We start from the raw sequence: 24,810 nt of genomic DNA, 5'->3' as shown, positions 1-24,810 counted from the left end.
CTTAAGTGCCCCCTCTAATCCGGAGTATCAATTCGTTGGTTAATCCCTGCATGGTGTCTGCCTTGAGCGCGTGAGAATCTAGGCACTCTCCGTACACCTCAGCAGAATAGAGGGGATAAGAAGTAAGCTAGTATATTGGGCTAGTTGATGCCACATACCGAAAGAAGACAGACTCGTAAAGACAGGACACAGTGACAGGCTTCGGCGAAGTTAAGGCAATAGACGAAGAGAGCAGTTGGAGAAATTGCACGAACCTTCAAAGCAATCAAATCAATGTAATTTAGACCATTAGAAAATTAATATACCGGAGAGAACCAAAATGGGATTAAAAGTAAAACTAAAGTACTTAAGAACGAAGTTAACAAATAATATATATTTGCCTGGCTCCGCATGTCTCTGCATGCTGGTCCGAGCAATGAGTAAACCGTGGAAGTGCGCTTTCTTCGACTACACTACCTCGATGCTTGTCCTCTCTCTGGGTTTATCAGAAAAGCTTGTGGTTACTAGAAATTCAAACTTTGGAACTGTGCTTAAGTTAGCACAGGTCTAAATTCTGCAATCATCATTTTATTATTTTCTCCTGTCAGTGTTGCTCTTCGGGGATAAACTAACGGCTAAGTGAAGTCCGGCGTGTGTAACAGCGACAACGCACAACAGAAGGATAAAACTTATTTAAGAGCAGCAGTTGGCAACAGCTGTCCTTGACCTCCCGATAGGACGTCTGTCTAGATTACATGTCGTAGTGTTTCGTGTTACTAAGCTGACCAAACACTGCAGTAAGCGAAGTCACTTCTAGTGTTTAACTACATTATGCAAGCCAGAGGCACCACAATTCTCTCGCTTTAATTTCGTCTTGCGCGTAGCTCTTGTGCAGGCAAGAGCCTTCAACAGACTGTTTGTGTGACAGATGGGGGAATTCTGTGCGTTGTTCTTTAACAAGGACCGTTCAAGAACAACGCACAGAACTCCTCCATCACGCAAAAAAAAAAAAATGTACCTACATAGCAAACGTGTGCTAGCCAATTATAAGAATTCCGCCGTTCGCATAGAAGACGGAAACCGAATGGTTCGAAAACTAAGCAGAGCATAATAAGAAACAGCGCTTTGGCATATTGCTCAAGGAGTGGTGCTCAATAACAGCGCCCATGTTGTGAACCATTTCTTGTGTCTCTTCCCTAGAAACAACTTTCTTTTTGATTTCTCGAATCTACAACAATGTCATGCTGCAAATCGTCGTCAAGTATCCCTGACAAAATGACAGCACCATGTTACTATGAGAACCATATCTGGGGAATACTAGCAGTTTTCGTCAGAACCAGAGCTTTTTTTTTTTTTTTTCAAAATCCGCGAAGAGAATTGTACTGGCCTCAATAATCAGATTGTAATGGCACCTGCTGGGGATGACTGGAGCTGCCAGAAAAACAAAGGAAATCTTGAACACGGTTCTGTACCCCATATCCCATCGCCTCGGATGACCTATTGTTAAAGAACATGAGACAGAATGGTATAACAATTTGTAAGCATTCTGCTCATTCCAAAGACACACTGACAAGACACGTGCAAGGTATGACAAAATATACATGTTTTCCTTTGTATCTGTGAATTGGCTAACCGACTCCTCTGATAAGTGCTGATAAGTAAGTTTTAAGATAAACAAACAAAACAAACACGTAAAAGCAATTGCGTTGAGGACCGTGCCTACTTCTAACATGTTGGTGTACTCAAAACCTATAGCCCTGTACTATCACTGTTAAGACAGATAACGTGTTGAAAAGCCTGTGCCGCGCAAGCATCTCCGCTCAAAGAAGCGAAGTAGAAAAGGAGAAATTGATTTTGAATATATACAGCTGGCACTGCCTTTATGGGCAGCCTCTATGCGCTACATTCCTTTTATCACACTACTTACAAACCGACTATAAGTCTCACAAGAACCTCCCCTCGGAGGAAAAAGTGTTCGCGAAAAAAAAGGTGAACTCGTTTCTCTCATTTTCTACCGACATATTCTACTAGGAATTGGATATATACAGTCTCCCTAAGCGGCAATTTTTAGTGAGCTATACCTCGGAAACACTGGGTGGCAAAGATTTTATTTTGTCCCTTTTAAAGTGAAAGAAACAATGCAATCGCGGGGTCCTGCTTCTTTGGTCAAGCGCACAAAACAACTCTTCAGGCTTCGCCTTTTATTCCCTGCCCAAACGTCATCATCGGCGCCGTAATTAACTTCAAATTCTCATAAAACCACGCTTCCGCCGTATACATTCTTTTTTTTTTTTACCGTGTAGGATTGCAAATACCAGCCAGTGATTCCTCCGCCATTTATTTTCTCGCAAAGAAAATAAAGCCTTCATGTGTTTAATTAAAACCTACATTTATCTTTTAAGAAGAGAATGGTGAAAGTGCTCCTATCATTTGCCCCTTATCGGCGTTCGTTGCAGTGTTACATATAATTACAATTGGCTTAGAAGAAAGGAAAGGCACAATATCTGTCACACTTTCTCCGGCCAGTGCGTTTGGACTAGGGTGCCTCGATGCTTTCGCCTCCGCTTTCAGGGTGGAGACACTGCTCTCTGCGCCATGTTGGGTCCCACTCGCCCGTTCGGAAGCTCTGCGCGCAATGGTGCGGCGGGTGGTTTCGACGACTACCGCTATCGTCCAAATTTTTGAGAATTTGGTGCTCAGTCAAGACAATGGTATCAGAGTGTTGCAGTTGCGAAACGAATTTAATTCCGCTAAAATCTGTCATATTTTGTGGTATTCTGCCAAGAAGCTCTTTGCCTTGAGAACAGTCTTTACATTCTAATATGCGTAGCATACCCCGCTACAATTTACTCACTTGTTATAGTCAAAATTTTGATTCCTTGGGACTTAGCGTGAACGTCTTTTTGCAGTGTAACAAAAGTATAGTCAGTGCATAAGAGATGTTTTAAGAACATTTCGAGATAGGTACAGGAGCTCTCTCAAGAAGGTTTCAGACTAGTTTGAGATAGTGACAGGGACGTTCTCTAGATCCTGTGTATAAGCATGCATGTTGTAATATAATATCCGAATCGCAGTAATATATTTTATAGGTTTTTATTTATAAAATGTGTGCGATGGTGATCAGTGGCTAGGTGCAATGTAACTTCAGCCGCGATGATTCGCTTTTTCTGCCCTCCAGTACGCATACACAAACGAAACTCCTCGTTCCGAGCTACTTTCTGCGCATTGCTATCAGAAGTATCCTGCTTTGTCGACAAGACCTGAGTCACATATCCTGATAAGTAGGCTCGAAAACGTGTCATGTTTTTGCAGCTGTCAAGCTATGCCTCAGGCGAGGTGAGAAGTTGTTGGTAAAGACGTTCCCGCGACTTTTTCCTTTTCCACCTCTTTGTTCGTCATATTTTCGTCATTTTAGCCGGCGCTCTGCGAACTTGCGCTTTTAGCTGAAGTGATGGCTCCAAGGAGATCTAAGCTGCCAGGCAACACCTAAATTTAGTGAGGGTTTCTTCAGTAATCTGGGGAAGAAAGCGTTTCCCGGTAAAATGGACGCATTAAATAGAGGCTTTAGCTACGAAGTGTGTATCTGAAGCTCTCGTCGCTGCATTTTGTGCAGTTCACAAAGGCACTCAGACTACCACCCGCACCTACCTGCCCCCTTCGATTTTTCTCACCCTACCTTACTAAGTTTTTCTAATGATGCCAGTAGGTACTCCTCTTACCCATTTCACTATAAAAGAGATGGCGGAAGGTAAGAAAAAGGGCTTCCTTTTGTTGGCGCCACAGGTCGTTGGTACGAGCAAAATTCGGCACGCGTGTGTGTCTGCACTGAAATCTTGGGATTTCTCAATTTTCTTGCTCAGCTAAATGATTTTAACGGCAATGAAAGCTTGTCTGTCGCCTTCCTAGATACTTTCTTTCTGTGCGCTTTATGATTATAACTTGACTTTTCATCAATCTTTCACGCATTTGCCCCGTCCGACGATTATAAAACAAGAGCGGATAGTTCTGAATAAGCAACATAGGCGGCAAGTTCTCCAGCTTCCTTCTGAGAGTTGTAGTAATCGAGCATGCCCGGGGCAACAATATTCAGAAAATGTAGCAATCAGAGGCTTACTTTGTCAGGTATCTTGGTACCCCGCTCGCTTTCAGTGGTTTTCTTCATCACAAGATACGTTTACATTAGCTCAACAAAAATCAAGTCTGGTCCCTTTTAGAGGGAAAGTGCAAAAACACAGATGAAGAGAGGACAAAACTAGTCACGTGTTTCCGTCTAAAAAAACCCTTTTTTTTTATTCGAATAATCAGCTCCGCACGCATTCTGTCTTGTTCATGTACAGCAGGCTATGTAAAAAAAAAAGCAGCTTTAAGCTAGAAAAGGCAATATAGCAGTTTAAATCCCGCAAGCCACCGTACTGCCGATGCACGACCAAGCGCCCCATTCGGAGAAACTGTCTGAAAGATATTTTTACGGATTCAGATTTGTCCTCTGCTGTTCAGACCGGAGAAGGACGGCTTGGAAGAAAAAAATTACATTTGCTGCTTTGAAAATACCTCAGATATCGTACTGTAAGATATAGGGAACGGTTCGAATGAACGGTGGAAAAGTGGGTTTAAACTGCGCAAAGATAGTTACATTTGCAGGCTAGATCATCCTCCTCGCTGTTGGCACTTTGGAGAAAAACGATCGCGGCGCTCTGAAAAGTCATTGTGCTCGAACAACAAATACAGCATATGTTTGTACGGAATTTACCAAGCCAACTACAACTGCTGCATCATGTAAAGATCACACTTGAAACTGCCAGAGCATTACTGCTAAGAGAAAATAAAAAAAATGCCGTGTTTGTCGAGTTAATTCGCATTATGTTAGTCGCCGTAGAACTGCGGAGAGCCCTCACCGCAAGTATTGCTCGCTGCACGCAACTGTCGAGAGGGACCCAACATTCCGCCGGGAGAGGAAAACGGCGGCGAGGGGTGGTACAAAGGGTGTCCTCACCCTGGAAGCGCAGGCGAAAGCCATCGAGAGGCAGCGTATTTGGGTTTGCTCGGTACGGTGGCTCCGCAAGGGACAAAACGACAGAAGAGCCGAAGAAAGCGTGCTGTTCCGACTAGCATCTACCGCCCCCAGGAGCCGAGCAGCCTAGCGATTAGTGGCGCATGCTTTTTACATGGGCGTCACGTTGGACGCGGCACTAGCTTGAGAAAGCCTATACTACTACTACTACTATTGCTACTACTACTACTACTATTATTATTATTATTATTATTATTATTATTATTATTATTATTATTATTATTATTATTATTATTAGTAGTAGTAGTAGTAGTAGTAGTAGTATAGAGGAAGACTCGTTTCACGAGGTTGGCACTGAATTGTCTGTATGTAACGGGCGAATTAGCTGGCTAACTATTATCTTCGCAGTTTTAATTATTAATAATAATAGTAATTGATTCACAGGAAAGGAAAGGCGCAGTATCTGTCACACTTGTGTCTGTGGACACCTGAACCGCCCCGTAAGAGAAGGGATGAAGGTGGGAGTTAACGTGGGAAGAGAAAGAGGAGCCGTAGTGGAGGCTTCGGAGTAGTTCAGGTGTCCACAGACACAAGTGTGACAGATACTGCGCCTTACCCTTCCTGTGAACCAATTATTATTATTACTATTAATTAAAACTGTGAAGATATTTAGCCAGTTAATTTAGCCGTCTACTACTACTACTACTACTACTACTAATAATAATAATAATAATAATCATTAGCAGAGAAATATTACTTTGTGTATAATTATTACTATTTAGTTGTAGTGGTAGTAGTAGCAGTAGTAGTAGTAGTAGTAGTAGTAGTAGTAGTAGTAGTAGTAGTAGTATAGGCTCTCTCAAGCTAGTGCCGCGTCTAACATGACGCCCATTGAAAAAGCATGCGCCGCTAATCGCTAGGCTGCTCGGCTCCTGGGGGCGGTAGATGCTAGTCGGAACAGCCCGCTTTCTTCGTCTCTTCTGTCGTTTTGTCCCTTGCGGAGCCACCGTACCGAGCAAACCCAAATACGCATCGAGGCACCCTAGTTTGGACGGTACACCAGCGCTCATGTCACGTGGTGCTCCTTGGCGCACGTTCCAGTGTGGGATTGCAGATGGGAGGAACGCCAGACAAAAATTTATCTCGTTGAATCTCGTGGAATATGACATATCTCGCGCACAGGATTTCGTTCCGTGAGCCTAGAAATGTTTTCGCCTTAAAAATAAAATACCGTCATATTAGACCATAATGCCATCATGGTGGATAGATTAGGGCGCATATTAAATGATAAAACTAGTCAATAATGCTTCACGAGGGAAACGGGGATGGGGACATGCGGGGTGCCACCGAAAGATGAAAACATAGCGTGTCTCGATGAGCCTGCGCTGGAGAGGAGGGGTGCGAGAAAAAATTTGTTGACAATGAAATGGTTTGGGAAGGGAGGTGCGTATGATTGTGGAGCTGAGTGGCCGACCCTACTCCGGGATGTCATTGGCCGTCGCCGCTACCCGAGCTCTCTGGACCAGGGCACGCTGGGCCTCCAGGTGAGAGCTGGACAGGGCTGTCTCCCAGCCCTCCCTAGTTGGCGGTTTTATAACTTTTATTTTCGTATTTTTCTGGCAGGCCCACACCATATAGTACGCGGGCTACTGCATTCCCCCTCACAAGCTGTTTGCAGCACTATGGAAGGTAACGGCAACCCGAGTCATCAGAATGGCGGACGCGCGCAGCATGATTGAGCTTCCGCCACCTTTCTATACCGTGGTCAACATGCACGTAGGAACGAAATCTCGTATTGTGCGCCATCGCGATTGGCACGGCGGGTCCCTACCTTTCTTAGTGGTGAAACCAGCTTGTATAACGAATATAGGCACCCATAGGCTCTCTCGTAGAGCGCTCTTTCATCGTAGAGCACCAGCTGCCAGCGCTTTTCCTTTCCCAACAATGTCTATAGAGCTTATTCACGTGACGTCATTGCAGCTTTACTGGCAACCATGACAAGCACAAAGCAATTTTTTTTTAGATTGATTTACAGAAAGGAAAAGGCGCGGTACTGCCTCACTAGTTTTCTGTGGACACCTCAACCGCGCCGTAAGGGAAGGGAGGAAGGTGGGAGTGCAAGTGGAAAGAGAGAAAGAGGAACCGTAGTGGAGGGCTGCGGAGTAATTTCGACCACCTGGGGATCTTTAACATGCGCTGACATCGCACAGCACACGGACACGGACACGCACAAAGCACAGATTTAAACTGATTTATTTATTTATAGGAAGGGAAAGGCGAGGTAACTCTCTCACTTGATTTCTGTGGACACCGCAACCGCGCCGTGAGGGAAGGGAGGAAGATGGGAGTGAAAGTGGAAAGAGAGAAAGAGGAGCCGTAGTGGAGGGCTACGGAGTAATTTAGACCACCTGGGGATCTTTAACGTGAGCTGACATCGCACAGCACACGACGCCTCTTCGTTTCGCCTCCATCGAAACGCAGCCGCCGAGGTCGGGTTCGAACCCGGGTGCTCCGGCACAGTAGTCGGGCGTCTTACCACTGCACCACCCCGGCAGGGCACAAGCACAAAGCAATTTCGGAGGGCTAATAAAGATAGAGAGAGAGAGAGCTGGCCTACGGCGAATTATGGCAGAGCGTCGGTGAAATCCCAGTTCTGGTTGGATGGAGTTGTAAACGGCGTCTCAAGTCGCCTACAAATGAACGGCGCGCAGCAGTGAGGACGTCTGTAGACTGGCGCCGACGCGTCGGAAACTATTGTGTGCTTTTAGTTTGGAACCGCCCAACGTTATGGCGTCTCCACTATACAGCGTTGTCCCAACTGCCGCCAGCTAAACCTGATAGTGAATAGGGTCTATAGATGGTGCTTCCACGTGATCTCAACTGCAAGGAGGGCAGGGAATATGGGGGATGCATACACGTACGTACAAGGGTAGTCAAAAGTTCTCGGGCCACACGGTCTTCTTCAGAGCCGTATAGTGAGACAGCTACGACAGCCCCAAGTCTGAAATTATCTGTGCAGGGTAGAAGGAGCATTATTATAACCTCCGAGATAATTGATTGCTTTAATGGGATACAAAGTGCCAGAATGTGCCGACCAGAAGCAGAACCTGCGTCCTGGAAACTTTTAAGGCAAAAGCCGTTATTACCTCATCACTGTCGTCAGCAAAAGTGTCAACGCTTTTGCGGCGGCTCCGATTGGTCCAGACGGAATGACGTCATGGAGGGCTCGACCAATTACAGAGCACCACCACAGTTTGCGCGAAAGCGTGCCTTATATGGCCATATGGCAATCAATGGTCAATTTATAAATAACAATCATTTAATTCACAACTACTAAGCACAAATTACTAATCAATGACTAAAACTAAATTATCACTAAGTACGCTATAATGACTAATTATTTAGTATTTACTAATTAATAAGATTGGTGCAGTTACCTAATTGGTTACTAATTATTGCCGCACACCCATGTAAAATAGACCACACAACAGCAAACGTAGAACAACTGCGAAATTACAAGGAGCGCGTTCTCATCGCTGCCAAGCATAATTCACTGAATAAATGCACTCGCAGAATGTGAGAGTAGTCTGTCGCTTTACTCGTAGCAGCATTCATCGTTCATATGCAACAGTCGCGTAGCAGAATGCAGCACTCAGGCTTTCACCTTTCATGACTTCAGTCGCCAAAGTGTCCTCGAATGCTTTTACTACACCTGTATGTACGTCGCTAGTTAAGGGAGCGGATAGATAGATGCGGTGTCGGCGTACATCTGTCGAATACTCTTGTACCGGTGGGGTTATCACACAGTAGCCCACCGTCAACAGGGTTGTGCCAAGGAGTTGGTTGCTTAGCCCTCGTCACCCGTTTCGTGAACGAGGGTTGTCAGCTCCCTGGGCGGTAGCGATGAATCCGAGTCGGCGTTGGTGAGATGAAGAAAAAGCTTTATACACTATTTACAGGCATTTACACAACGAGTTCGGCTCTGGGACCGAAAGCTAACATAGCCATACGCGACTGTTCTCGCGCAGCGACGGCCGGGGAGATTCCGCCACGTCCGCTCTCTCAAAGGCGAACTGCTCCCGATGGATGCTAGTGACGAACGCGCACTCGGAGTCTCGAACAGAAGCACTTGAGTCTCCGTAATCGAGAAACCGTTGACGCTCAAATGGTCCAATCCGACGGCAGCACTTTCGCAGGGCCAATGGGAGAGCTTGTTGCGCCCTTGCTTCAAATATGCCGCGGGACGAGAGGGGGTCCACCGCCAGGGCCACGGCGCCGTGCTGTCTAGACGATCAGCTCGTGTTGAAACACGTCGCTTCTCTCCCTTTGGCACGGCTCGCCTCCAGTGCACTGTTGCTTTGCAGAGAAGTATCCAAATTTTGTGAAGGAGGCATTCGCCAAAGAAGTTTGGCGTCCAGCTGAATTACTGGGCGGCTTTGCCCGGCAACACAATACACTGCAGCGTACTCGAGATAGCGCCTCTGCAAAGCATACAGTTTGGTATGAGGTGCGAAGCAGCATATGCAACACATTGTTGAGTTTCGTACGACGCTGCATGCGTCGCCGAAGTGGCCAGATCATTATATGATGGACTTCTGCAGTTCTCTCGGCGTACTGTACTGGAGAGATTCCAGTATGAGACAGTCAGTCTTAATCGCTAACTTACATGTCTACAACCCGCTACGGTAGCACAGTGGATAGGGCGCTCGGTTACCGAATGCGAAGACGGGGGATCAAATCCTCGGTTTGATCCCGACCGACGGCGGCTGCTTTCGATGGAGGTGAAACAAGGAGGCGTCCATGCGCTGTGCGATGTCAGCGCACGTTAAATATCCGGTTGGTGGTTGATCCTGGCCCTACGGGTCTGGGACTTGTACGTCACTGCCTTTTGCTTCGTGTTGTTGTTGTTGTGGCTATAGGAAGAAGGAAAAGAAAATTAACGGGCCTGCTACTGGCTCTGTACCTGAACCACCTCCGCTGCATCGTGCGGACAGAAGAGAAAACAGATAAGAAAGAAAAAGAAGAAGAGAAAGACGCGCCCGCAAGACGCAGCCGTCGTCCACCACTGAAGCTGTGGCGGGTGCAATGACGGCCTACAACAGATAAAACTCGATGGCAGGCTAACCACCGCCGCGAGCGGCGGTGACCTACCTGTCCAAGCTCTATCAGGGCCAGGATCACCCACCCTTCACCACCTCCTCCTTGCGGCGGGGGCTAGCCTGCCACCATACTTTGTTGTAGGCCGTCATTGCACCCTCCACCGTTTCGGTCGTGGACGACGGCTGTTGCGACGCGCGTCTTTCTCCTCGTCCTTCTTCTTTCTTCTCCCGAGGTAGCGGAGGCGGCTCAGCTACAGAGCCAGTAGCAGGCCCCTGAATTTTCTTTTCATTCTTCCTTGAGTCGCAACAACAATGTTAAAAATCCCCAGGTGGTCACAATTACTCGTTAGCCCTTCACTTCCAACTTTCATTCCCACCTCCCTTCCTTCCCTTACCCCGCCGGGGTGGCGCAGTGGTTACGCTGCTCGACTACTGTTCCCAAGGACGCGGGATCGAATCCCGGCCTCGGCGGTAGCTTTTCGATGGAGGCGAAAAGCTAGGCGCCCGTGTGCTGTACCATGTCAGTGCACGTTAAAGAACCCCAGGTGGTCAAAATTTCCGGAGTCCTGCACTACGGCGTCTGTCATAGTCTAAGTCGCTTTGGGACGTTAAACCCCACAAACCAAACGGAACCTAAAAATCCCCAGGTGGTCACAATTACTCGTTAGCCCTTCACTTTCAACTTTCACTCCCACCTCCCTCCCTTCCCTCACGGCTCAGGTCAGGCTTCCGCGGAACAATGTGACAGATACAGTGCCTTTTCCTGTGAAGCAATTGGTATTATTATAAAATCCCGACTCGTTACCGAAGCTGAAAATCATGAACCCACAGCAGCGGCTCAGTGGTTAATACGCCCGGCTATTCCAGGGTTCGAACCCGACCGCGGCCGCCGCGTTTCCATGGAGGAGAAACGTAGAGGCATCTGAGCGCACGTTAAATATCCCAAGGTTATCGAAATTCGTGGGCAGCTCTTCACTACGGCACACCTTTCTCTCTCTTCTCTTTCAATTCCACCTTTCTCCCTCTCAAAGGGAACCTCAAGCAAAAAAGATGGCGGAAGCCCGTTCAGACACGGACCTCCCATCTAATTCTTTAACAGTGCAGAAAGTCGATGCCAATCGTAAACGCTACGTCAAAGAGCTTGGGGATAATGTTGAGAGAGAGAGAGAGAAAACTTTATTTCAAAAACAAAAAGAAAAGAGAAATGAAAAAAGAAAAAAAAGGGGGGGGGGGCAGTGAGTGGAGTCTTCATTTCAAGACCCCAGTGGCCTGGGCTGCCGCTCTTGACTGAGTTACCAGCCTACGCTGGGTCTCTAGATCAGAGCATTGCAGAGTGGCCTCCCACTGCGCCTCCGAATGGTGCATGTTTATGTGTGGAGGTTTGGGGCCTTTGCACCCCCATGTGACGTGGTAGGCGGTGGGCTGGTCGTTGCACCAAGGGCATATGTCTGTGTAGTGTTCTGGGAACATTATGTTGTATTGATGTAGGTTGGGGTATGTGTTGGTTTGGAGCTGTCTCCATTCCCGCATTTCTTGTGCATTTAGACCCTTGTGTGGAGGGGGATAAATCCTACGTTGTTCCCGTAGGTACTTAAGTCGCGCGCCGTAAGTCGCTGGGACAGGAATGCTGGTTGTGAGATCGGGATTGGTGGCCGCTCGGTTTGTGTGACCTCGAGCTAGCCTATCCGCGATCTCATTACCTTCCAATCCAGAGTGCCCCGGAACCCAAGTGATCTGATGTTTGAGCTGTGAGGTTGTAGCCAATGGGTTAGTTGTGAAGCGAGCTAATTTTTTAGGTATTCTGCCTGCAAGAAGGAGCCGACACGCCGCTTGTGAGTCGGTGATTACGTGCAGCTCTCGATTGGTCGCGTCTCCGTAGGTAATGGCCAGTACGATCGCCGCCACTTCCGCTTCTGTGATAGTACAGTGCGGGATGGACATGCTGGAGACTTCTGTGTATGAGGAGCCCACAACCACGGCTGCTGATGCGTTCGATGTATGCTCGTATAGAGCGGCATCCACATAGACAGTTCTCGGACTGCGTTCCACTGCACGTTGAAAGCATATTTCTAAACTTCCATTCGCGAATCATGAACCGATAAGAATCCATTCTACCTCTCCACACCCCGCACCCAGCACAGGTTATTCAACCCCCCCCCCCCTACCGGGGTGGCGCAGTGGTTACGGCGCTCGACTACTGTTCCCAAGGACGCGGGATCGAATCCGGTTCTCCCACCCCGACTCTAATTGAGGTACTAGAGAGGTAAATTTCGCCTCGCGTTCATCCCTACTCCAAGGTACTCGGAAAGTGACCAAACTTTAATCTGGCGCACACTGATGAATACTCTACTCCGGCTTTCGCCCGACAGTGTATGTTGGAAGGTATATTGATCACCGTTAAGTTGGTTTTACTCCCATCCATTGCATCATGCTTATGTCCGCCAGTCCTATACTGCTATTTTGGACTAGGAATGACACTACGTGTGACAGTATACTTACAGAGCCTGATTTCGCTTTTCTCTCTGCGCGCCACGCAGTTCTACGTGTTGTACCGTTTCGCTCACCTCTACTGGAAATTGGGCGTCGAGCAGCGGCCTATCGTTGTCGAAGGTGCAGCCGACGGCCATTCTTCCGCTGGCTCCCTCCGCCTAGGCGCGGATGTGTCAGACGTGAAGCTGGGTTCGGCGCATTTTAGAAGGCGCATCCCGTATGGCGCCGACCCCCGAACCAGCTCGACCATCGCAGTCAGCCCTGGCGACTTCAGTAGCGATCATCTGCGCCATGGACAGCACCAGCCGCCGGGCGGCATATTCGACTTCTTGGGCTGGGAAGCGGCGCCACTCTACGACCCGTACAGCCTCGAGGGCACTGCCAGCCGTCATCGTACTGCTGGCCGTAGTGCGAGCGGCGAAGCGTCTGTGGTAGCGTCGGACGTCGATCTCGACGCCACCTACGAGTCGCACGTGGTCAGAGCTGACAGGAGTCCACAGAAGGCACAGTCGGAGCGCGGCTGCCAATCACGATATTCGACGGAGGCGGCCATCGATGGCACTGTGGTATCCGGGGAACGTGCGCCCCCAGAGCACAGGTCCGGTCGCCGACTGTCCATCCTGGCTCCAACGGACGCCCACAAGCCAGGCACCCAACCGGTGAAGGAGAAAGCAGCGTTGGCCAGTAACGATTCACCTATGCTGTCCGGTTCTGTGCGCTCCATTCTACGCCATTCGGACGCGTCTCCGCGACGCCAGAACCAGTCAGCTGAGCAAGAGGTCAGTTCTCGTGACTATGCTGCAGTCCCTCCATCAACCGACACCGCGCGCCTAGCAGAAGTTATGGAGGACACTTCTAAGCTACGCCGACTGCGCCGAAATCGCTAGGGCTCTTCGCCGCCCAAGGCGATCGGGAAAACCGCGCAAGTCTCTACAACTACGTCGATGCAAGAACACTTGTCGACAACAGCGACTCGGGCGATATCGGCAATGCGAGAGAGGAAGTCGATTAGGGCTTTGTGCAAGGATGGAAAATTCTCCCCCAAGTCGCCCAAGAAGGGATCTCCGTCCAAGCCGTCACCTTCAATCGAAATAGACAGATGATAAACGGATGGCTCTGACAAGTTCTAATTAAAATGTTGGCGATTAGTCACTTGACGAAAATAGTGACGGTATTTTGTAACGAAATGCAGTCAGCACATGTAACTTTTTCCAGCCGCGCTTATTTTATTGCTTTCTGCCGTGTGGCTCTAACTCTCTTTCATTCGTTCGTTTGTATACGTGCTTACATTTTTTTTTGTCTGCCGATAAATGAAAATGCGTCCAGCGCGGTGGCGCGTTTCTAATCAGGAAAACAAGTAAAGCCTACTTCCAATTTTGCGTCAGCAGCCTAGAGGAAGTGTACAGCTACCCACAGACTTAACGTGAATGACTGAAAGTGGGGCCTGGACTGCAGTCACCGCCGCGAAGCGATAGTCATCGGGTGCAAGATAATGATATCGATATTTTTACGGCTGCTAACGATAGCTGACGTGCTCATCACTTTCAATATTTTTTTTTTTCAGTGGTGCCCGATCGCCGCGTACGCGCGCGCTCATTACGTAAGCGTTTCTGCCGCTCTTAACGCGAAGGCGGCATCCCACGCCCGGGCCATGCGTTGCAGTCTTTTACCGCGGGAATCCTAAATTGCGCGCTAAGCTACCGCAGCTCGCGCGCATCGCGAGTTTCGTGGGAGTGCTGCGGATCTAACAAAAAAAAAAAATCTTCTGGTCAGTATCGTTCGCTTGCAAGTGAATTCCGCAGGAAGTCACAGGTATTGTGCCATAATCAAGAAAAAAAAAGGCAAGCAGCAAGGCAAAAATTTGGAGGACGCTTAAGCTTCGCCTTTATGAATGGAACGCGATAGCACAAGAGACACCGTAGTGCGCCCGGCACTGTAGACGCAACCGCTTACACGTCTCAAGAGCGAGCTCATGTTCCGACGCTTCATGCCCTAGCGGTGGCGTCATCGCTTCCCCTAGCGGCCTCTACGAGAGAACCTTTCGGCTCCAGTTCGCGCTTACAAGCGTTGCTTAGCTTACAATTCGGCTGAGGCGCGCACTGAGAAGGGAGGCTCTGTTTTGAATTCCTACATAGATCAACTTGCTGTACTCATTTTTATTTATTAATCCTTCCGGTGCGTAGAAGCGCTGCCAGCCACCTTGCCGAAACGCGCGGGCTTCAAGTTGCTGTCGTAGTTCGTCGGCAACATCGTTGCCGATCCAAGCCGGCGCGATGAAGACCTTGAAGGCCATGCGCTGTCTATCTTATTCCGCGCGCCACGCGCATGATGGCGCTACGTGCACGCCAAGCGAAGAGGAAGTACAGCGGAAAAGTAATTTGCCACTCGCTTAAGTGCGTGTTCTGTAATTCTGTAATTGACATGCTCAAAATTACTATTATACGCCACAGTACACTTCTCTAATGAACATTTCTGAGGCAACACCGCAATCAATAGACGCGCCTTTGTCCAATTGAAGCCATCCAGTTGGGGCAGTATTTTCTCGAAGCCGTTGCGAGTGTTATTGAAGTTTTCAAGACACAAGACAAAGTGAAGTGCCTGTGTGGCTTCCGAGAATGGAAGTGTTGCTGCAAATGACTGATTTGTAATGGATTACGCAGCCCAGATAGCGTGGTTTTAACCCAGGTAGTGCATATGTCGCGTAATATTCGCTCTGTCTGTCTGCGTGTGTGTTTGTGTTTGTGTGTGTGTGTGTGTGTGTGTGTGTGTGTGTGTGTGTGTGTGTGTGTGTGTGTGTGTGTGTGTGTGTGTGTGTGTGTGTGTGTGTGTGTGTGTGTGTGTGTGTGTGTGTGTGTGTGTGTGTGTGTGTGTGTGTGTGTGTGTGTGTGTGTGTGTGTGTGTGTGTGTGTGTGTGTGTGTGTGTGTGTGTGTGTGTGTGTGTGTGTGTGTGTGTGTGTGTGTGTGTGTGTGTGTGTGTGTGTGTGTGTGTGTGTGTGTGTGTGTGTGTGTGTGTGTGTGTGTGTGTGTGTGTGTGTGTGTGTGTGTGTGTGTGTGTGTGTGTGTGTGTGTGTGTGTGTGTGTGTGTGTGTGTGTGTGTGTGTGTGTGTGTGTGTGTGTGTGTGTGTGTGTGTGTGTGTGTGTGTGTGTGTGTGTGTGTGTGTGTGTGTGTGTGTGTGTGTGTGTGTGTGTGTGTGTGTGTGTGTGTGTGTGTGTGTGTGTTCTATATGTGTAAACTCTGAGAGTAAATTAGGCAACAAAGAGAAAATAATCGTGGCGGAGTGGTTAGCGTGCTCGTCTCGCATTCCGGAGACCCACGTTCGATTCCTCAGGTCGGAGATTTTTCCTACTAGTTTATGTTTAATAATGCTTCTGGGAATTTTCGCTCCTGGCCAACGCCGGACGACGTGGGACGGCGGCCGCCGACGACGACGCTGACTTTTCTGCGACACGGGGCGCTTAACGCTACCGCGTTGAAACGAGCTAGAACAGCCGTGTTAAGGTCGGATAAGCGTTAAAGCTATCGCATGAAGTTATGCAGTGCGCAGCTGCGGCAGCTTAGCGCGCACACCTTCGGGGCTTTCGGGTGCCCGAGGTCAGAAAGCTGCAATGCGCTCCCAGCGCGTGCGAAGCCACAAGGCGAGCAAACGCGGAGAAACGCCTACGTAACGAGGGTGCTATAAAAAGCAGTTAAAGCGAGCTGCGCACCAGCTATCAGCCACCGTAAACGTGAAAGGAGCATTATCTCGCACCGATGACTGTTCGCCGCGAGATCGACCTAGACGTGGCGCCACCGTCACTCCGGTAGTGTGGATCGGCAGCCAGCGGCGCTCGCAGAAACGCACGCTGCTTAGCTCTGCTTCCGAGTTTACGGCGGGTTTGTTGGCGATTAAAACGTGTGTTCTGCAATATTTCTGCAATATTGCAGAAAAAAATCCAGGGATTTCGCCAATGCAGCAGAAGAGCGGATTTTAGGAAAACAAAGCATGCAACCACCAGTCTTCTAGGTTTACTTTGCACGTTTCTTGCGCTGTACCGCGCTCACGCGCCTAATGCTTAGGCCTTCCTAATGACAGCTTTGTTTTTTTTATCGACTTTTAAACAGTTTTCGCGTGTCTCATGCGAGTGAGACCGGCGAATGTAGTGTCAAGCCCACGCAGAACAAGGTTCGTGCTCCGACCAGCAGTAATTTAGATTGAATCGAGAAAGCCTGGTTCATTAAATCGTACTTCACTCGAGGATTAAGCAGATTAAATGTAGCATTGGCAGCGCACTGCATGGCGAGCTGCTTTAGACTGAGTGCACATCAACTCTGGCCCAGACAACCACGCACAAGTATTCCCCAAAAATGAGATCACGCCGACACTATACAGGAAACCTCGCTGCGCGGGAAAGCTGATTGCTCACGTGTACAGCGCTGAGTGGATTGAATTTGCCGAGATGCTTTTTGCGGCTACTGTCATAGAATGTGATAGTGTATTAATACATGCGCCACTAACTGTAAATGATTTCCTGAAACCGAGGAAAGTATAAGGGATTTCTGATGTGTGTGATGTTAATACATAACGGTAAATTAGTAGTGTAATTGTTTTGTTTTGCAATGCGAACAAATTTCGCCCTGTGAGAGAACTTTTACACACTTGACAGAATTTACAATAATCAGCGATTAATTTTCAGTAACGTTAAAGTGCAAGCTACGAATTACTCGCTGCGAAGACATCGTTGTAAACTGCGCCTGGGCACTGTCATGTTCTGGGAAGCAATTTTACAGGCTGAAAATTTCTTCATCACTAATTATTTAGCAATGAATAAATCTTATGCGAAGTAAATATTAGGGTTGCTTCCAAAACAGATGCCGGATTAGAAATATATAGAGTGTTATATCCGGCATCTGTTTTGGAAGCAACCCTAATATTTTACTTCGCACAAGATTTAGAAAAAATGGAGCTCATCTTATCATGTGACTATAAAAATGTATTTATTCCCGAACTAAACACTGATATCTAAGCCTGCATGAAGCTGTTTTACTCCCCTTGTCAGAAATGAGTTTTGTCGGAAAACAGCACTTGGGCGAAAAGGGATTATGATTATAATAAGGCTACCAGTAAAGTACATTGATCTAGGTGTATTATGTAATCGTTAGGGTAACAATTAGGTGCAGGGAATATGTTTCCCAAACATTCGAGCACTTCTCTAAAGAAAAATGTGCTCACTAAAACTTTTACGGATGCATAGAAGCCTTCAACAACAACAAGAAAAAAATGCATATTGGCCCGGGTTTAACGCATGAAGCGGCATTGGCTAGGACGGATGATTGCAGAAGCTGGTTTTGGTGTCTTTTTTTTTTTTTCATTATTAACACATTTACCACGTGGGATTGTTTATTGTGCAGTCAAATCCCACAGCAGAGGAACGCCTTTCGAAACGGTTGTAATTGAATCCCCCGTTCTCGAAATCAGCTGTCGAGCGCCCTTATACCATTGAGACACCGCGACAGAGGTTTAAAAGCAAAAAAAAAAAAAACAAAAGAAAAGAAGCAAATTACTCACACAACTCTATCGTGCATACAGACGGCATAGCAGGCATAGAGTGGTTTGTTCAAACTGCATTCTGCTATATGAAGAAGTCTGCGGTGGCATATGTTTTAGTAGCTGCGGTATTTCCAAACAGAAACGGGAATATGCGATTTCTGAGCGTTTGCATTAAAGGGGCCCACAAACACCTCCCGAGCACTCCTCACAAACTATCTCATTCGCTAGATTATGCTGCGATACACATTTGAACGCAATAATACACGTCTACGCGCAGTGCAGGTCCCACCATCGCATTCGAAAGTTGGCGCGTTCTTTCCTTCGACTTTTGCCTGTCCTGCTCCTCTGTGCAACGCTGCTACGTGCATGCGTTTTCGAATGACTATTAGTCTGCTTCTTTGCGACGTCGCACAGCCATTAAACTATCGCTTATGACAGAAAAATTGAAATACGCTTAACTTTTAATTATCAGGAAAGAAAATTAGGATGTTTTGTAGACAGAAACATTTTTTCAAAGCTTTTTTTTCCTACACTTCCGGTCTCGCGCACGCACTTTCGCAGCTTTGCCCTTTGCGCAGGCACCACGGCAATCGCGGCGCGGTCGCAAGCGGCGGTCTCGTTTCATTTCCTTGCAGTGTACTTGCGGGGCACTTTCCGCCTGTGAATGTTCTCGTTTCTTGTGTCGCCCATGCGAAATGAACTTCGAAGTCGGCTTACAGCATTAAGTCTGTGCTTTAAATGTCGGGCCCCAATCCACTGCGCCTTACGTAGTGCAGCAAAATTTCGGAGGCAACCGCTGCTCCGTTCCCGTGTCCACCAAACCAAAATACGCACCTCGGATCAAGTCAAGGCGACAACATACGCTGGTAAGTAATGTGTTTACTAGCTTGAACATAGCGCACAGATAAGCGATGGTTTCACAGGTGCAATGAGTTATATGCATCATTACTGTGGCGGCTATTAAAATCCTACCGTCTTAACCGCTGACTTGATTGCGTGAAACTACTCACGGAGATTGCATTTTGTCTCGTAGTTAGTTTGCAGGTTATAAACTTTTGCCTTATAGTAAATTACCTAAGACAACTGCGCCTACCTGGCTCGGCCGTGCTCGAACCCGCGGAATCGTGCGCCGGCGTTGGCGGCTTTCGGCCCCGATCCCGGTACAGACTGCGGGTTTGCATTGTACGCAGCAGCAACGAATTAAGCACCCTTACCTAACTTCCTACGAGCAAATAAAGTTTACCGTAATATCAAAGCTCCGTGCGCAGTTTCACTACAAACGACTGAGCGGTAGAGCCGGAGAGGTACAAGCCGCCGCGGTAAACATGTAGTATTAGGATACGCATCCTCTACCTGGCCCTTGTAAGGTTTCACATGACGTGCAGTGATGAGGACGCACCGAAGAAACAAAGAAAACGACTTTATTTCGAGATTATTCCTAGAGGAATTGCTCTCCTCGACGAAAAACTGTGCTTTCTTAGTTTTATAACTGACCGCCTTGTTGTTTCTTATGCTTGAGCCGGTGTACATTCGAATGTATGTGACACTTAATTATTTTTTTTTGTCACCATGTCTTTCTTTCATGTTCTGCGCGTTAAAGATACTTGTACAAGAGTCAGTGGCAAGTGAATGTAAATACATGTACATTTCTCACACTTTGTTTCCGACACAGCACCTGTCCATATTGCACATTTCGTTTACTTGCTGATCTTTTTGTTTTTTTCGCTAGCAGATCACTGTAAAAATATGACTGTCTGTCGTCCATGTCAAACAGGGGTAAAAACCTCATCAAGCTACTGTATTAGTAGCCTTTTGTTCCTACCTTAGCATTTGTTTTTCTGTCGACAGTAGGAAAAAAATCTGAATGAAGTTGGTTGAGTCGCTCAGCAGTTTAAATTGCCGCTAAGAACACTGTATTATTTCGCGCACATAATAATAATCGTCATAATTACACTGTTGTCTTGTAAGCTGTGTAGCTTAACGGATGGGGAACAGCAAGTCCATGAAAAGAGAGATGTTACATGGTCACTTGTGAAGCCGGCTCTCTTGAAATTTCCATTTACTTCTAGTTTGGCCTCAAGAAGCTGAAAAACTCTGACTGGCCTAATTATTCACAATCTAGCCTTACACACCTTGAACCCACAGTTGCTCTGCCTTTTTTACTTTTGTTTCAAGCGGCAGCTTTGATATAATACTTGAAAGGCCTGCGAGCGGTCGCACACCATGTGTAGTTGCCGCGATAAGCAAACAGCAACATGTTTTGTGTGCACTTTTGCTTAGCCGCAGCCACAAGGAAAACGCAGAGATATGGGTACAAGATTGCACTCACTCAGACAACAAAAGTCATATGAAACTGCGCTCCAGCTATTGTCAGCCGCAGCAAACATATTGAAACAATTTTCTTGGCTACAGTGGCCAATGCTTTGCGGCACTGATGCCAGTCTCAAAAGAACTGTGAGTTGAGCTAGTTGGTGCATCATTTTTTTTAGATACACAGCGCAACAAACATAGGACAAGCGAGTAGACGGGAACAGCGCTGACTAATCAACTGCATGATTTATTGAAAGAACACGAATATATACAAAAATGCTCTGACAACCAAGTGCGCATGTTCGCAGATAAAACTTGAAATGTTGTTTTATCTGCGAACATGCGCACTTGGTTGTCAGAGCATTTTTGTATATATTAGTGTTCTTTCAATAAATCATGCAGTTGATAGTCAGCGCTGTTCCCGTCTACTTGCTTGTCCTATGTTTGTTGCGCTGAGTATTTTTAAAAAATGATGCCAGTCTGTTTAGCATTTAGGTTAAGCACACTGACAGTTGTACTGTGTAATTGACTAGTCATTGTGAAGAGCAAATCTGTGTCTGTGAGCAGCAATCAGTTCTTTTGACGGTCTTTCATAGGCATCCGTCATAAAGTGGCGCTCTGAAGCTGTGCTTGCAGCTGTCTCTCTGTGCGAAGAGTCTCAGACCGTTTCTCCACATCTTGGAGGAGCTTGTGGACGTACGCTGCATGAAATAGTCATCGAGATTACAACAGTGCGCTTAGTTTTTCGTGTAATATTATAAGTAGAACAAACTTTGAACTTACAAAACGTAGGCTGCGCTTTCACTGGAGCGACACTGAAATGTCCTTTCCTTGCTTTTGCCATCTTTACTTTCCAGCGGTCATCTCCTTTTTTTGTCTTTGCCTGGAGCCTTGAGGAATTTTCATTAAAGTGAATTACAGCCAGATGTGACCTATAAAGAAGGTAAATATGAATTAATTTTTCATACTTTGGAAAAAAAAAATGTGTTTCTTGTTGCCTACCAGCAAAGTTATACAGAAGAGGCTACCATAAGGAACCATTATGCATTATATTCACAACACTGCAGCAGAAATTGCTTCTGATTTAGCTACTATGTTCAGCGCCTTTAGAATTAAGAATGTGATGCAATGATCTCCAAGCAGCAAAATGAACGTATGACATGGGCTATACAACATCATATCATGAATCACCTGTGTTCTCCCTGCTGTTGTATTCTAGCGATCATCATTAGTTCAAGTGGTCAATTGAACCTTGAGCATTCTTGCAGCTTCAATACAGTAGCCTCGGGACATTCGAGATGGTTCTAGAGGGGTCGGAAACTTGCGCTGATAACTTCCAGTCCTTTAAAAACTGCCTTTGTCTTGGGACTGCACTAAGATGAGGAACACAAAAGAGAGACGAGGTGTTTTTTCAGCCTGCGCTTCATGCTTGTCCTCAACTTCGTTCTTTATGTCATCCCATCTGCCTATTCTAACATAAGAGCAGTGACTTCCAATGAGGACCCTTAGATGGCCTGTGCAGTCTGCAGCCTCCTGTCCCACTTTTTCTATGGAAGGGGATTATAGAATGGCTAGTGCTACCATGCCAGCAAATATGTTTTTACGATATTATATGAAGCATTCTTAGAATGTCAGAAGTGTGCACCGCAGTCTCCTCAAAATGTATGAAAACTACCTTTGACATGGCAGCAGTCTTGAGATTCGAAGAGAAAGACACGAGATAGGTTCAGCTAATTTTACAGCAGAGTATTTAATGTCAGGATGGAAGGATTGTGGAAAATTTCTCATTGGGTGCATACTTTGAGCAGGAGTTGGGATTCACTTGGCTTAGTGGGTGCCCTTTTTTGGCAGATGTCAGAATTGACTCCTGTGAGTCGTAATTGTAAGGTCTCATAATACCTGGCCTGATAACATGACAGCTGCAGATCAAGCACTGTACTAAGGGGAGTGCTGGTCGTAGTGGCTATTGTAGCATTAACTAAACGCGATCTGCTTAGTTGGGCTACTTAGCAAGTTGAAGAATCGAAAGGAGGAAAAGGATATGGCGCGAATGAAGCACAGGCTTTCATAGATGAACTTCTGATTTTTTTTTTTTTTTTTTACTGAGTTCTATTTCTTCTGGCCTCTGTTCCTTTTACAATGACAATATTATGAACATACATTAAATGCTTCATGCAAGGATTGATCGTTTGCATATGCAATGCAGAAAAGTTGGAATGCGTACTGGCACTGGAGTAAAAAATAATGTCGTATCCTTTTCTTTCATTCAACTTACCTTGCTTGCATCCCATCATCCGAGTATGCAATTGATTTGGGAGCAAATCTGATGACCAAATTATGAAATGATTCAAGGGAGGATGTTTGGGCTTTAGGGGAGAGTTGTCGAATGTCCTTCAGGAACAGGGAGTTCATGAGAATGCAGTTTAGCTTCCTGAAAGCACGTGAATCTGTAAAAAATGTGCATATATACATACATATATATATATATACATATATATATATATATATATATATATATATATATATATATATATATATATATATATATATATAGCATTTAATGGAGCGAACAGTCTGCGAGTGCAAGGCAAACATTTTTTATTTTATGTTTATACTGTTGACATTTACAGGAATTCCTCTTATGATGATTATTGGAATAAAGAGCATTAAATGCAAAGCGGAAGGAAAAACAACGCGCCGACGGTATATATATATTTGACTGATTAGTTGTTAGTGTTGGTGTGTATTGTAGTCAATCATAGATGCTGTACCTGCTTACAGGAGCTGCATTGCAGTTGAAAACAGTTTTAGCAACATATTCGTTAAAAGACACCTGGTCTTGTACTGCTATTTTACTGTGACAAAAAATCTAAGAGGTGTTGTTGACCAAACAATTGTCAGTATAAGAAAGTATAGAACATCCCATTGTTTTTGTGTTTCTTACTGGCGTTATAACCAAGCTGCCTCAGTATTAAATTAATCTCGCAGTCTCGGCAATCACATTTACATTGTTTCTTCACTTCATTATGGGTTTCTTTCTTTGCTATGTCTTGCTGTAATGTGCGGATGTGTAAAAAGTTTTTTCCGTGAATTTCTATTTGCATTAGCTATCTCTTAAATTTATTATTGGTTGACAAATGCCGCAAGTATGAGCCGTGCACCTTCCAAACAACATCAAGGTGAAAAACTTTGCACAAAAAAAAACCTATACAAAACAGATTACCTCTGCTCATCCATTGTCTGTTTGCAAGAAGCTCATGCAGGCATTTGCTGTATGGTCTATCATGGCCATCACGCTTATCGCATATGTGGTTCAACAGGCTGCACTACATGCTGATGATCTGGTCATCATTACCCTGGCCTAGGGCAGCAACATAGACTTGTGATTGTCTGGATCCATGGTTCTATTGCTTCACAGCGCTCTGACCTGCTCACAGCTTTTAACTTAGTAAATGCAGTATAGAATAATGTTATTACCATGTATTCGCCCTAATTATTAAAGCAAGCAACTGCATGCATCTTTAGTAACGCGCCAAGCATCAAAGTAGTGCTGCATGGGCGATTTGCTGCTCTTGCAATATGTCCAGATAGCTGGGTGGCAGTTTGTAGATAGATGAAATTAAAACCTTATTACATAATAATGTGTCAGCAAATGTACCTCTTCCCCAATGGTTTGCAACGATGAAACAATTTGTAATTCAATTGTTCGTATTATATAATGATTAATTTGATTCTTTTTATATATAGACATGCAAGCAGCACTTGCCAAGGGCACTCTTGGTGAGGCTGAAATAAATTTCTCCTAATAATATGCAGAAATTGGCGCCTTTTGTTAAAGACTGCACTGAGACTCGTTCATTTGAGGCCAGGCCCCATGCTCGCACTATTGGGCACTGCAGCTGACTTAACACAGTTAATAGGAATTGCAGCTTGCCAATTTTCGTATCGCAGCATTGCCTTACCTCTCCTATTCTTACCTGTTCCCATTGTAGAATATGGTCAGTCTGAATGATAACATCCTTGTACGTGCAGTACTTGGCGCTGTAGCCCGGGGAGTCGCAACGCCCATCTCCTGCGAGGTCCACTTCCATTCCATCCAGCTGGCTGATGATCTGTACCCGCTGTTCCTGGAAAATCTGGGACAAGAATAAATGTGCATTTGTGAGCCACTTGTAACATTGTGCCGAACTGTGTCACTCGATCGTTGCACTACTGCATGCGCGCGCTGTATTTTTTTTTCTTTTTTTATTACGCAAGCTTGCCATAAGGCATATTATAAGAACCCGTGCAAATTATTTTCCGTTAGGAACCGGAGAAGGCTCCTGCTCTTATTGCTGTCCTTGAGCCATTTGGAGAAGCCCTCTTCCCTTGTTGCGGTTTATCTCCCCCCCCC

General features: G+C 46.3%; 1 long non-coding RNA gene across 1 annotated transcript; it reads left to right on the top strand.

Annotated features, from left to right (window-relative positions):
* The first annotated feature begins 18,695 nt into the window (after nucleotides 1-18,695).
* Nucleotides 18,696-24,552, top strand: LOC146193859 (uncharacterized). The gene is made up of 3 exons (XR_014706494.1): nucleotides 18,696-18,973; nucleotides 21,275-21,360; nucleotides 24,450-24,552. It is a non-coding gene; the product is annotated as an uncharacterized LOC146193859 (long non-coding RNA).
* Nucleotides 24,553-24,810: the final 258 nt, after the last annotated feature.

This window comes from Amblyomma maculatum, chromosome 4 (genome assembly GCF_055883805.1).
Source record: "Amblyomma maculatum isolate TAMU_Amacu chromosome 4, ASM5588380v1, whole genome shotgun sequence".
NCBI lineage: Eukaryota > Metazoa > Arthropoda > Arachnida > Ixodida > Ixodidae > Amblyomma > Amblyomma maculatum.
This window is presented reverse-complemented; position numbering and strand designations above follow the sequence as displayed.